This window comes from Protopterus annectens, chromosome 4.part0, assembly GCF_019279795.1.
Source record: "Protopterus annectens isolate FY-2018-M chromosome 4.part0, PAN1.0, whole genome shotgun sequence".
Lineage (NCBI taxonomy): Eukaryota > Metazoa > Chordata > Ceratodontiformes > Protopteridae > Protopterus > Protopterus annectens.
Window position 1 is genome coordinate 92,739,570 of NC_056733.1, and position 14,135 is coordinate 92,753,704.

A 14,135-nucleotide genomic window follows, 5' to 3' on the forward strand; every position below is an offset into this window, starting at 1 on the left:
GTGTGCTTACTAGCCAGTAATTGAATTTACTAAAATTCCTGGTTTTATCTCTCAGTTTCTTTTTTTTTTTTTTTCACACTGGGAGAGCTGAAGTTAAGCTGTTGATCAGTGTGTAGCCATTTTTGGAAGTCACATATGCTCACAATACCTTAGTTTCTTTGCCAGTTTTCACCAGTAAATTCCAGCTCTCTTTCCTATTTTTTGCATGCCTACTTGTAGTCATCCACAGTGGCAAAATCTCCTTCCTCCAGTCTTATTTTGGCTTAATTCCTAGACTACTTTCTGATGCTATATGAATATAATATTCTATACAGTTATTATTCTTCTCCTTAAAGATCTACACCCGCAATTGCATTTGCTTCTTGTTTTCTGAACTTTCTCCCTGCTTCAACATCATCCATTTCCACTCTGAACTATAACATTCTGTTTGTTTATATATATATATATATATATATATATATATATATATATATATATATATATATATATATATATATATGTGTGTGTGTGTGTGTGTGTGTAAGCCTTATGCTGTATAGCTCTAAAATATTCCTTCAAATCAGGTAATTCTAAACCACCTTGTTCTATTGGAAGGATCACCTTGTCCCACTTGACCTTTGCCCTCTTCCCCCTCCCAGATAAATTCCTTCAACTCTTTATTAACTATTATCCACAACTTCTCTGGTTGATAAAGAATATTCCTGCCCTGTATATAAAACTTCTTCTTTCGGCTTTTCCCGGTTAGATGTTGCCACAGCTGATCACCTGTACGCTCATGATTGTCAGTGGAGTTTTACGGTGTTGAGTTGCCAGCCCGGCGCCCAACCTTCCACAGAAGGCACACACACGCAGTCATGCCTAGGGTCAATTTAAAGTATCCAATCCACCTACAGCATGCCTTTGGGATGTGGGAGGAAACTGGAGCACCCAGAGGAAACCCGCGTGACCACAGGGAGGACATGCAGACTCCACACAGAAGGCACCCCAGCCAAGGATTGAACCGGAGAACCTCTTGCTGTGAGGCGGCAATGCTAACCGCTGCACCACCGCAACCGCCCTCTCCTGTATATAAAACTAAAGGGACAAAACATATTTTTACTGCTTATATCTTGCTAGCCATATCCATAAACAAGAGCTTCCAGTTTTGCAGTTTTTGTATTATCTTTTGTTTAGTCTCTTCCCATAAATTCTTAATTGCCATAACAGAAGGCTTTTTAATCCATGTTCATCTTATCATGTCCCCATAAATATGGGTATTACTGAACCAATTTGTGTGTGAGTACATAATTTATGGCTATAGCCTTTTTTAGGATATAAAATCAGTAAAGGTAAAACAGTCTTGAAACTATCTCAAAATGTTTGGCACTACTAAAATGCCCTTTTCTGGATGTATCAGGTACAAAATAATATTGTCTGCACATAAAGCCATCTTTTCTTGATTACCATACCAATTATATCCTTGAATTTCCAAGTCCCTTATTTTCTTTACCAGTGGCTGTAAATATAAAGCAAATAAACTAGAAAGAGGACACCCCAGGTGGGTTCCTTTGTTCAAACACAACACATCAGAGAAGAGCCCTCCCACTTTAATTATTGTGTCCAGTCCTTCATATATCCTAATAATTAACATTATTTCATCAGGAAATGCATACACCTCCATTGGCCTGCTCATAAAATCCCAGATTACTCGATCAAATGCTTTCTCTGCATCAAGACCCACTAACAACAGAGGTTTTTTTTCGTATATTCATATTCTCTCTGAATCATCATTGTTCTGTTAATGTTGTCAAATGTTTGCCTCCCCTCCACAAAACTGCATTGATCCATATCTATCAATTTTGGCAATACCTTTGCCATTCTTTTGGCTAGTATAGACATAAACACTTTATAATTATCGTTTAAAATTGAAATCGGTCTATATGAAGCTGGGTCTGATGAGTTCTTACTCTGAGTAATACAACTATCACAGCTTTCTTCTGAGATGTTGATGCTTCCCCTCCTTTTAAAACACTGTTAAAGTCTTTCAGATCTTTATCACTTTCTTCCCGCCTAATTACCAAACTTCCAAAGAAATACCATCTATACCTGGAGACTTTGCATCAGATTGATTGTATGTCACTATTTTTATCTCATCTTCTCCTATTGTAACTATTTTTTTAAAGAAAAGATGTGATGTCCTGTCTCCCTTCATTCTTACTAGGATGGGTTCGGATCCGATCCTCGGATCCATTTTGGCCTTAATTTACAAGCTCGAGACCCTCTGCCAGCTTATGGCTAAAATCCTTATCCCAGCATGCACTAGAACCATCCCCAGATCTCGTTTAATGCTAAACAGATCGAGCTTTCATCTGCTAGCTCTGGCTAAGTACAATCTTTTTGATTACCTTTTGCTGTAACTCTTAGAATTTTTGTTTGGATAATTAGATATTTTAGATTTTATAGCTGAGTGTGTCTTCTCGTAACTAGATAATTTTTGCATTGAGCTGTTTTTCTGACTTTGGCTGTCGTTTATCCACTAGCCCTTGTATTTCCCTTGCTGGTGTGTGATATTCTGTAGTTGCTCTAATTCTGTAATAGTTTGTTTAAATTAGAGAACTATTAAACAGACCATTTTTAGTTAGAGGGCTTTAGCCCTAGTGTTCTTGCTGTTTTTCTTGTTCTTTTAGTGCACTGTCGTTGTAGTGTTGCAGTTCATTTAACTTAGAGAATTGTAGCAGGATCCATTTAAGTTAGAGGACTTAGTCTTTTTCTTCCCTGTGTGATGTTCTTCGTGTTTCACTATTGCAGTCATCACACTTGGGTTATCTGCCTGCAGGTAGCCCTCAGTCAGCCCGAATACCAGAGACTTAGTATTTCTGCATCAGATGCTGTCGCTCCAGGACTGACGTCAGGTTGTCAGGGGTATAAAAATAGGCAGCCAACACTATTACATCAGTCTTTCTTGCCGAGGAATCCAAAGTAAAAGCAGTTCACAAGTGCCGGTCAGCCGCTACCTGAATTTTCGTTTACAAATTTAATAATCCTGAACTCTTCTAAAGCTAAGTACCCCATTAGGGATCTTTTTTCTTGCTCTAACCGATGTCAGAAAAAGTTAACAATTGTCTTGCCTGTGGAAAGCAAATACCTCACAGAGATTTTCATTCTTTCTGCGTCACCTGTTTAGGCCCAGGCCACGATGTCCCTCACTGTCTGTTTTGTGCCTCATTTAACACCCGAACCATTCAACGTCGGGCTGTCTTTGTCAGTTCTTTTGCTGTCAATCTCCGTATTCTGAAATGGCTTCGGTAAGCCATCCGACTACCGATATTCTGAAAAAACATAAAAAGAAAGACAGAGACAGACCACATAGGTCCAAAACTGCTGACAACGCTTCTGTTAAGTTAGTCACCAGTCTGCCGGTACTCAGTGAGGCGCTTTCACAGCCCTTGATGCCCGCTTCAGTGGATTCACAGGCCTCTACTGAGACCCATTTGGAATCTGGTATGCCACGAGACTCTTCATCGACTATGGAACCTGCAGGTGTCTCTACCTTGGATGGGTCCAGAGCCACTGAGCAGGCACTGGCTTCTGAGGCAGTTATTCACTCAACCGATGTTCAACTCAAACCAACGACTTCTTTTTTAATCAAAACTACCGAGTTTCTTAGGCCCAGAGTACGCACTACGCCTAGAAAGCCGACGACCAAAGCGCATGCACCTGCTCACATGCCACAAAAACAAATGCTTAGAATGACTGAAGACCTTATTACACTGATTAGGGGAAGTCAGCCTTCCCCTGCTAAGAGACAAAGAGTCCAGTCCCCTTCAGCTTCTACAGACCAGGAGTCTGATGACTCTGAAATTTTTGATTATGAAGACATGCCCTTATCTGCTTATGAGGATTCAGATGCAGAGGAATCCATTCCCTCTGCCTCCCTCCAGAGGATTTTTCTTTTGGTGAAACCTTGCATACCTTACGAGAGTATTGCCACTGGGAATGCCAAGACTATCCTCAGTCCAAAAAGAGACTCAGAGAATTTCTAGAGCTGCCTCAACACAGGCCCTTAGCAATACTCCCTGTCCTGGATGTTGTGAATAATGTTTTTATGGAATCCAGTGTTATTCCTGACACTTTACTTCCTGCCCCTAGAAACCCAGACAGGTACTACAGAGTACCTGACACTCACAAATTTCTTTTTAAGAATCGTACTGCTGACCCAGAGATCATTTCCCAGGGGCCTAAAGGTATCAAGGCTACTACAGCCAAGAATCCCACCCCTTCAGACAGGGATTCCAGAGCTTTGGACAGATGGGGTAAGAAGGTATATACCTATGCAGCTCTTGCTATTAGGACACTGAATTGTCAGTTTCGCATGCTGAAGTACCAGCAACATATTATGGAACTTATTAAACAAAATGTGGCAACCTTTTCAGACTGTGCAGAAAATAAAGAATTGCAGGAGCTTATGCACGCTGCAAGCCAAGTCAGCAAGCATACTTTGCAATGTGGCTTTGATGCCTTAGAAGCATCTTGCCGGGCAGCTGTCACTGGCTCTGTACTGAGAAGACATGCTTGGCTGAAGGAGCAGACCTTGCCAAGCCATGTCAAATCAAAGTTACTAGACACTCCTTTGAATAAGGACTGTTTGTTTGGCACCAAAGCAGTAGAGGTTCTTAAAAAGATGGAAGATAAAGCTAAGTCTATGCAGACTGTTCGAGAATTCTTACAAGTGCAACCCCCTAGATTTAGTAGGCATTGCCCTTCCAAACACTGTCCTTTCCAGCCTCCTCCAGGCCTTCTCAAACCAGACCCAGGGGAAACAGACCACCCAGACTTCAGTCTCAGAGTATGCAGAGATCTACGCAATGGAGTGCCCCCACCCCTAAAGCAGGGAGTGGTAAGCCACCTCCTTACAGAAAAAGCTCACAATGACTTTTTTACTCCACTCCCCAGCCCTGCCTAATTGCTTGTGCCCTTAGGAGGAAAACTTGCCCTTCATGCATAAAATTGGATGTCCATTGCTCAGGACCAGTGGGTCCTCAACATTGTATCCCAGGGGTACAAATTTTCTTTCCATTCACTGCCAACCCCAACCGGGTTTCCAGACCTTCCTCCAAACCAGTGGGCAGAGGCTCAAAACCAATACTTTCCCTGCTCAATAGCAGAGCTATTCAGCCGGTTCCAGTAGAACAGAGGGGTCAATGATTCTACTCTAGACTCTTCTTGGTACCCAGGAAAGAGGGCTCTTGGCACTCAATCCTGGATCTTTCCATTCTCAACACCTTCCTGGTGGTATCAAAATTCAAAATGCTTACCCTGCAGCAGCTTCTTCCTATGCTAGCCAAGGATGCCTGGTTAGTCACCCTAGACTTAAAAGAAGCCTATCTGCATATCCCCATAAGGGAATCATGCAGGAAGTATCGGCTCTATATTATATTTTCGAAAGTTTCAAACATCAAATACCATATGGTCGACACCATATGAGCGATGTTTGAAATTTCAAAAATATAATTAAAAAATAAAAAACTATATTAACCTAAATGCTGTAGGCAGGGGCAAGCCCCCCTGCACCCCCCACACCCCTGCTACTTAAATATTCCTATTCAGAGATCACACTGCATTGAAGTAAAGGGAAAATATTCCCTATGGCGATTTCTGTGGTACACACGTGACGTTTCGACATTTCGATCAATCGGGTTCACTCAGTACACGTTCGCCATTTACGATTTTCGATCACGCAATAGGGACCCGAATTATCTAAGTTTCAGGGCAGGGTCTATGCATTATCAGTTCTGTGCACTTCCCTTTGGCTTATCTACTGCACCCAGACTATTCACAAAATGCCTGGCTCCAGCCATTGCATACTGCAGGCAGAGAAATACCCAAATTTACCCGTACTTGGATGACTGCCTGATTCAGGCGGACAGTCAGGAATTGCTGCTGCAGCACCTGACATTTGTGAAAAACCTTCTCACTTCCTTGGGGTACACCATCAACGAAAATAAATCAAAACTGGTACCCAGTCAAAAGATTGTATTCCTGGGAGCAAGCTTGGACACAACTTCCCAGATGGCATTCCTGACCTCAGAAAAACAAGTCTGTCTGACAGACTACTTCAAACAAATGCCCACCAGAACCCAGCTATCTGCAAGAAAAATACTGCAAGCCCTAGGATTCATGGCCTCATGTATACTGCTGATTCCATATGCAAGACTGCATATGAGGAAACTCCAATGGTACTTAAAAAGTCTTTGGTACCAACATTCTCAGGACCTGGAAACAGTCATTCCTATCATACCCTGTCTAAGGACAGACTTCCTCTGGTGGGCAGAAGCATGCAACCGCAACAAGGGACTACCATTTACTCAACCCCAAGCTGCCCAGACCATAACCACAGACACATCAGACTATGCCTGGGGGGCACACATGGATGGAATATGTATTCAGGGCCACTGGAGCCCAAGTCAGATTCATCTGCACATCAACCAAAAAGAGATGCTAGCTGTACAGAATGCCCTGACAGCTTTCAGATCCCTAATCTTTCCAGGACAACTGCTAATAAAAACAGACAAAACCACAGTTATGTGGTACATCAACAAGCAGGGGGGAACCCATTCCTACCCACTCTGCAGGCTAGCCATGGCCCTGTGGAACATGGCCTTGGACATTCAAGTTCATCTGCAAGCTCATTTCCTGCCAGGCAAACAAAACATACTGGCAGACGACTTAAGCAGAAATCTCTAAGACCCACATGAGTGGCAATTGGAGTACAGCACCTTCAACTTTCTGATCCAGAAATGGGGGACCCCAGAGGTGCATCTCTTTGCCTCCCCCTACAACCACCAGCTCAGAAAATTCTGCACCAGGAATCCTCACAGCAGGGCCTGGAAAGTGGATGCCCTATCTTTTCAGTGGGTAAATCTCTCAAATCTATGCCTTTCCCTCTCTGCCCCTCCTTTCAAGAGTATTACTCAAGATAAAACAGGACAGATCAAGGACAATTCTGGTTGCCCCAGACTGGCCACACCAGCACTGGTACCCACTCCTGCGCAAACTGACATCAGTGCCACCCTGGCACCTACACCAGAATCCAACCCTCCTCTCTCAGCAGGAGGGACAGATTCTGCATCCACAACTGCAAACCCTAAATCTTGCAGCCTGGCTTATTCCTTGAATTCTCTCCCAGCAACCTTAAGCAGACAAGTGCTGGATGTCATTCTTGAAGCCAGAAGACCCAGTACAAGAAAATCCTATGCTGACAAGTGGAAAAGGTTCTGCTCATGAATTCAATCTAAAGGAGAGGACACAACACTGGCCTCTCTGCCTCTTATCCTGGATTACTTAGCAGATCTACTCCACAAAGGTCTGTCCGTCTCCTTCATTAAGATACATGCCTCAGCCATTTCTGCTCATTACAACACTGAGCCACCTCTCTTCTTGCACCCTCTTATCAAACAGTTCCTGAGAGGGGCAAACAACTTAAGGCCACCAAGGAGAGCACCCACCCCTGCTTGGGGCCTTAACTTTGTACTGGAAAAGCTCACACTTCCCCCTTTGAACCTACTACATCAGCAGGGTTAAAATTCCTCTCTTGGAAAACAGCCTTGCGTCCATCACTTCAGCTAGAAGAGTGTCTGAGCTACAAGGACTGTGGTACCCTTCATTATTTTCCATGCTGACAGGGTTTCCCTCAGGACTAACCCTTCCTTTATGCCTAAAGTGGTATCCAGTGTGACTCTCAGTCAATCCATCCATTTTCCAACCTTCTTCCCTAATTCTCAAAATAAAAGGGAAAGGGTCCTGCACTCCTTGGACTTGCACAGACAGCTCAGATTCTACCTTGATAGGACTAAGCCCTTCAGAAAATCTGACCAGCTACTAGTCAACTTTGCAACAGGGGCAGAGAGCAAGGCCATTTCAAAACAAACTATTTCCAAATGGATAACACATTGCATCCATTTCTGCTACAAGCACCATGCGAAACCAACCCATCAGGGGGTCAGAACACATTCCACTAGGGCAACATCTACCTCTACAACATTTATCAGGAGAGTCCCTACCAGGGACATCCTGGAGGCTGCTACCTGGAGTTCTGTACACACCTTCACCAAGCATTACCACCTGCCTATCTTTTCCAAATCCAGGGCAGAATTTGCTACAACAGTCTTGCAAAGCATACTAGCCAGCCCTAACTGTTCTGGACTGCCTCCACCCTTCTTCAGCTTTGGGAATCTACCCAAGTGTGATGACTGCAACAGTGAAACACAAAGAATATAGTACAGTTGTGTACACTTGCCATAAATGTAGATGTTTGAGTGTATTCACTGTTGCAGTCCTGGTTTCCCTCCTTCCAGCCCCCTGTTTTCTCTCTCTCTCTCTCTCTCTCTCTCTCTCTCTCTCTCTATGGCTATTTCCAACCCCTTCTGGGGTATTGGTATTGGTATTTACTTTTTCTGGTGGTGTTTTCCCCACCATTACCTAGTTCCCATTTTGGGGGGCTCCTGTATCTCCCTTTTTGGGGGGCTCCTGACATTTGGGGCAAGAAAAACTGATGTAATGGCGTCGGCTGCCTGTTTTTATACCCTTGATGACCTGACATCAGTCCTGGAGCGACAGCATCCGACGCAGAAATACTAAGTCTGGTATAAGGGCCGACTGAGGGCTACCTGCTGGCAGATAACCCAAGTGTGATGACTGCAACAGTGAATACACTCAAACATCTACATTTATGGTGAGTGTACACAACTGTACTTTCTGTGTCGGGGCCCATTTACGTTAGAGGACTTAGTCTTGTTTTTTCCCTGTGTGTGTTGTGTTTTCAATAGCTTGACCCATTTAAGTCAGAAGGTCCAGCCTATAAAGGAAAAAGAGAGAATAACTTTTGTTGTAGTTTTTTGTTGTTGTTCTTGACCTTTAAAAATATTGGGTAAGGAATCTAAGCCAATGGGCTTTAAAAGATGTGAAAATCACAGCAAACAGATGCCCCTTAGTGATAAACATACTCTTTGTGTTTATTGTCTTGGGGCCATCCATCTCCAGGAGTTGTGCTCCATCTGCCATTCATTTAATCTTAGAACCCTCCTGGAGAGGAAGAATACGTTGAGCCTAAAAGGTCTTCTTAAAACCCCCTTCTCAGAGGCACTGGAAGAAGGTACAGGTTCACCTACATCAGATAAGTCTCCTTGTGCTAAATCTGACAAATCAGAAAAATCTGTAAAAAGACCTTCCCCATCTACTTCTTTGGATCTGGTATCTAAGGGTTACTGGATCAGACAAAGCTTCATCGGCTCTGACTCCTTCTTGCTCGGTGCCAGTGATGTTTGAACTAAGGAGCCAGTCCCCAACCTTGGAGCCAGTCTCCCCTATTTTGAGATTTCCCATTCTTCAAAAGACAAAATCTCCCACCCCCTCGACTGGGTCTTCTAAGAGCCTTTCTGATGATGTCATGGATTGGGTGGTACAGAAACTATTACAGAAACCGGCACTGGCCAAATTACTATTGGATCCGACCACCAGGGTTTCAGATTCTACGACATCCACCTCCTCTGGTCCATGTCCTCCTCCAATCCAACCTCTGGCATCGGAGTCAGAAGATCTGAAGTTGGTATTAGTGGAACTGTCGGATCCAAGATCCACCATGGGTTCCACAGATCCAACCATGGCTCAGATGTCCTTGGCTCCATTGGAGCTGGAGGAGTCTAGGAGCCGATACTCTACGGTCAGATCCAGGAGGTGAGTTGGATTTGACAGCTGTCAAATCTGACTATGCCTCTCGGAACCTTGGCTCGGGTGAGTTTGGCTCCTACCTTGGCCTTGCATCTGTCATCTTTCGTTCTGGGAGGGTCCTTCTGCTTCTTTGGATCCAGGAATATCCTCAGATCAGGGATGGGGGGCTTTTGAGGTTATGAGGAGAATGCTGTCGCCACAGACAGGTCTGCAGTCGTCTCCAGATTTTCCTCCCTCCAGAGCACCACTGCCTGCCTCTTTACCCCTGCGTCCACAGGGACGCAGAGACCCTAGGCCTCAGGCTACCCCACAGGGCACCCCCCCACTCTTCCAAAACCTCCACAGAGTACCCTTCTGAAGAGGTCCCTCGGAAGAGGCTATACAAGAGGAAGCACTTAGACTCCCCAGAGGAGTCCGTCACTTATTGTGCGGACTTAGATGATGCAGAAGGGTCCCCACGGTCACCTCCTGATGATGTCTTCTTTGGAGACATCCTGGAAATACGTAAACAGAGAGGTGGTTGGAAGTCCTCTCACCCTTAATCGGAGGAGTCCGTATACCTGAAGGCCTTTGGGTCTCAACCTTCCACCTCTTGGGTGTCTCCACCGTTCGATGAGCTTCTGGACCTGGTTTCTCGAAAAGGCATGGGAGTCCCCACATTCCATGGAACCTATTTCTAGGAGGCCAAACAAGTTTATCACAGCTCCTTCTGACAAAACTTTTTTTAACTAAAGGAGTCCCAGTCGATGCCATGGTTGTGGCAGTGGCCACTAAGAAGGAACTCTCAGAGACATCTTCTTCTGTCCATCCCCCAAACAAGGAGTCCAGGACTATAGACAGGTATAGAAAGCGCATCTTTTCCTCAGTGGCTTTTTCTCTTAGACTTCAGTGGGATTTCCTGAAAGAGATAGAAGATACCGTCCAAGGTTCAATAGCTGAAGGGGTTACTAAAAAGTATCCTCTCAGCTCACTACCATAAATTCAGTGGTTTATGCATCCATGAGGCTCATATCCAATGCAGCTGATGGAGCGAGTAGAGCAGCGGGTTCTAGAATTTCCCTAAAGAGACATTCTTGGATGCGCTTATGTGACTTCGTGGAGCCCTTAAGTCTTCCTTTGTAAATGCACCATTTGATGGCTCGTCTTTGTTTGAGCCTAAGGTAAAGGACACACTGACCAGGTGTGAACAGGAAGGAAAGACTCTGCCGTAGTTCATTTTTCCATGCTTACTAGGCCTTATCCCAAAGGTCAGAGAGGTAGTGGTAAGATGTGGTTCTAAAAACCACAGAGATCTTTTCAGGACACATGGTGAAACTTCCCCCAGAGGCAGAGGAGGAGGTAATAATGGAAGATGCTGACCTTGGGGCAGAGGGGCGCCTGCAAAATCAATGTGACAGAGAATCTTTCTTTGGTAGGTCCTTTCAGTGCTATTGAAAGGAGGCCCGACTGTCCAGCTTTGGAGGCAGTCAGGGGTTGCTTATCCTTGTACCCAGAAGCCTGGTGACAAATAAAAGACAAATGGATACAAAGCATCATATCCAGAGGTCACGTCATCCCATTTTCCCTTCTCGCCCCAAAGATGAAAAAGGTACCGGACATTCCGCCCAGTCAAAAGGAATAGGCAACTCTAGAAATTCAAAAGTTGCTAGACAAAAGAGTCATCAAAAAAGTCCCCACAGATCAAGTAGGATTCAGAACTTATTCAACATTATTTTTACTTCCAAAGAAAACAAAGGACTGTAGACCAATTCTGGATCTCGGCATTCTAAACAAATCAGTAAAGAAGTTCCAGATGGTGACACTGCAGTCAGTTCTCCCATTCTTGGGAAAAGACAATTGGATGTGCTGTATAGATCTCCAGGATGCATATTACCACATAAAAATGGACAGGCGATCTGCTTTCGGCTGGGAGCCAGTCACTACCAGTTTTGACCTCTGCCCTGTCATCTCATTACAGCCCTCAGAGTGTTCACCAAATGTATGGCAGTAGTAGTGACTCACTTGAGATGACTAGGATTCTGGGTGTTTCCATACTTAGATGACTGACTCTTAACCGCCATGACCAGGCATCTGCTAATCAAAGCCAGAAATACAACCATGCAATTCTGCTCCCACCTAGGGATTACCACAAACTACGAAAAATCCTCCTTAGAGCCTTCTCAGCATGTGGCATTCATAGGGGCAGACTTAGACTCAACAAAAATGATGGCAAGACTTCCACCAGAAAGGATACATTCTCTAAGGTATCAGGGGAGATCGCTTTTAAAAAGGAAGAAATCCCAAGCAAAGATGGTCCTCAAAGCCCTAGGGATAATTGCAGCACTAATAGTTTTGGTTCCCCTAGCACGTCCGCATACGAGGATTCTTCAGTGGTTGCTATCCACTCAGTGGTCAATGCAAGAACTGCCGATGTCTCACAAAATAATCATAACAGAAACCTGCAAGAAGGATCTTTGATGGTGGCTACACTCCTCTCAAGTGACTCTAGGTCGACTGTTTGTTTCCCCCCAACCTGTGGCCATGATGACCACGGATGCTTCTCATATAGGGAGGGCATTATCTGGGAAAGACAGTCCAAGGCACCTGGCAGGATCACAAGGCCCACTTGTACATCAGTGTCCTAGAGATGAGAGCGGTGCTTTTAGCATTGCAAGCACTCCAGAACTCTCTTCCCCTGGGAACCATTTACAATCCAGACAGACAACATGTCAGTTGTATGGTATATAAACAAACAAGGAGGAACCAGACCAGATCTTACCCCTTTTGTTGAGAGGCCCTGAGAGTATGCCAGTGGGCAACCTCCTCCCAATGTTTTCTGATAACAACGTACATCCCAGGGAAATCCAAAGTAATAGTGGACAGACTCAGCAGAGCAATTCTGATGCCTCACGAGTGGTCTCTGAAACAGGAAGTAGCAGAAACAAATTTCCGAAAATGGGACCAGCCTTGCTGTGACCACTTTACGACATCTGTGAATGCCAAATGCAACAGCTACTTTGCCCTCATCCGGTGAGTCACCAAGGGATCCACAGCACTTGTTCTCGATTGGCCCCGGGCCTCCTCTATGCTCTTCCCCCTTTTCCACTAATTTACAAAGTCCTTCAGAAAGCCAGTTGTTTGGGAAGGGACTTGATACTCATCGCTCCATACTGGCCTCGCCAAACCTGTTTCCCCTTCCTGTGGCCTCATCTACGGGAAAAGCCTTGGATTCTGCACCCAGTTCCAGAGCTTCTGACTCATGCATCAAGGACTCTCTACCCATCCCTTCAGACCTTCAAGCTGACAGGATGGCTGCTCCAATTCCAATGATAGCCAGATTTCCAATATTCTCCTCTCAAGTTAAACACATTCTTATTTCTTCCCATAAGGCTTTAGCAAGGAAGATTTATAAAAGCAAATGGAAGAGATTCTGCCTGTGGGCTACCAATAGCCATGTCAATCCTTTTTCTGCTCCTATTAGTTTAATTCTGGACTTCCTAGTAAAACTTTTCAATGAAGGTGCAGCTGTAGCCACTAGTAGGGTTCAGCTAGCAGCAATCTCCAATTTTCATTTGGGAGACTCTGGCTCCAATATATTGTCTCATAAACTATGCAAAGCATTTTTCAAGGGTACTGTGTTGTTAAGACCATCTATCAGAGACCCTCCAGCACCATGGGACCTAAATTTCGTTCTGTCCCACATAGTGTTTTCTCCCTTTGAGCCAGCATCATCTTGCAAATTAAAATTTTTGACTTGGAAAACTATTTTCTTGATAGCAATCACCTCTGCTAGAAGGGTGTCAAAGTTGCAAGCATTGTCCATAAAGCCCCCATATTTGCTTTTCCATAGCAACAGGGTGTCTTTGTGAACAAACCCCTCCTTTTTACCTAAGGTGGTTTCAGAGACAAATTGAAACCAAGATATAGAATTACTAGTTTTCTTCCCAAATTATAAAAACAAGGCAGAGTACATGTTACATCAACTGTATGTACATAGTTATGTTTTTACCTACATAGGACTGCAGAATTCTGAAAATCTGATCAGTTATTTGTTTCTTTTTCAGATTCAAAGAAAGGATCCCCTGTCTCTAATGTTATGCTTTCCAAATGGCTATCAGATTATATAACTTTTATTTACAAGTCTCAAAATAAAGAACTTCTGAAAAAAGTTAAGGCCCATTCTACAAGAGCCATTGCAACTTCTTCAGCCTTTCTGGGTAAACTGCCAGTCAACATCATTTGTGCTGCAGCAACATGGGCTAAGCCACATACCTTTATCACTCATTAGAAAGTTGATTTGGCCTCCAGGAATAGAGCCTCTTTTGGATCCATGATTCTGAGGAATATTCTCCTACGAGCCATCCAGGATTCAATGTGTTAGGGACGCTGTCCCAACCTAGCAAGAATCAAGACAAGATAGGACAGCATCACATAAAGAAGTTATGTACTCA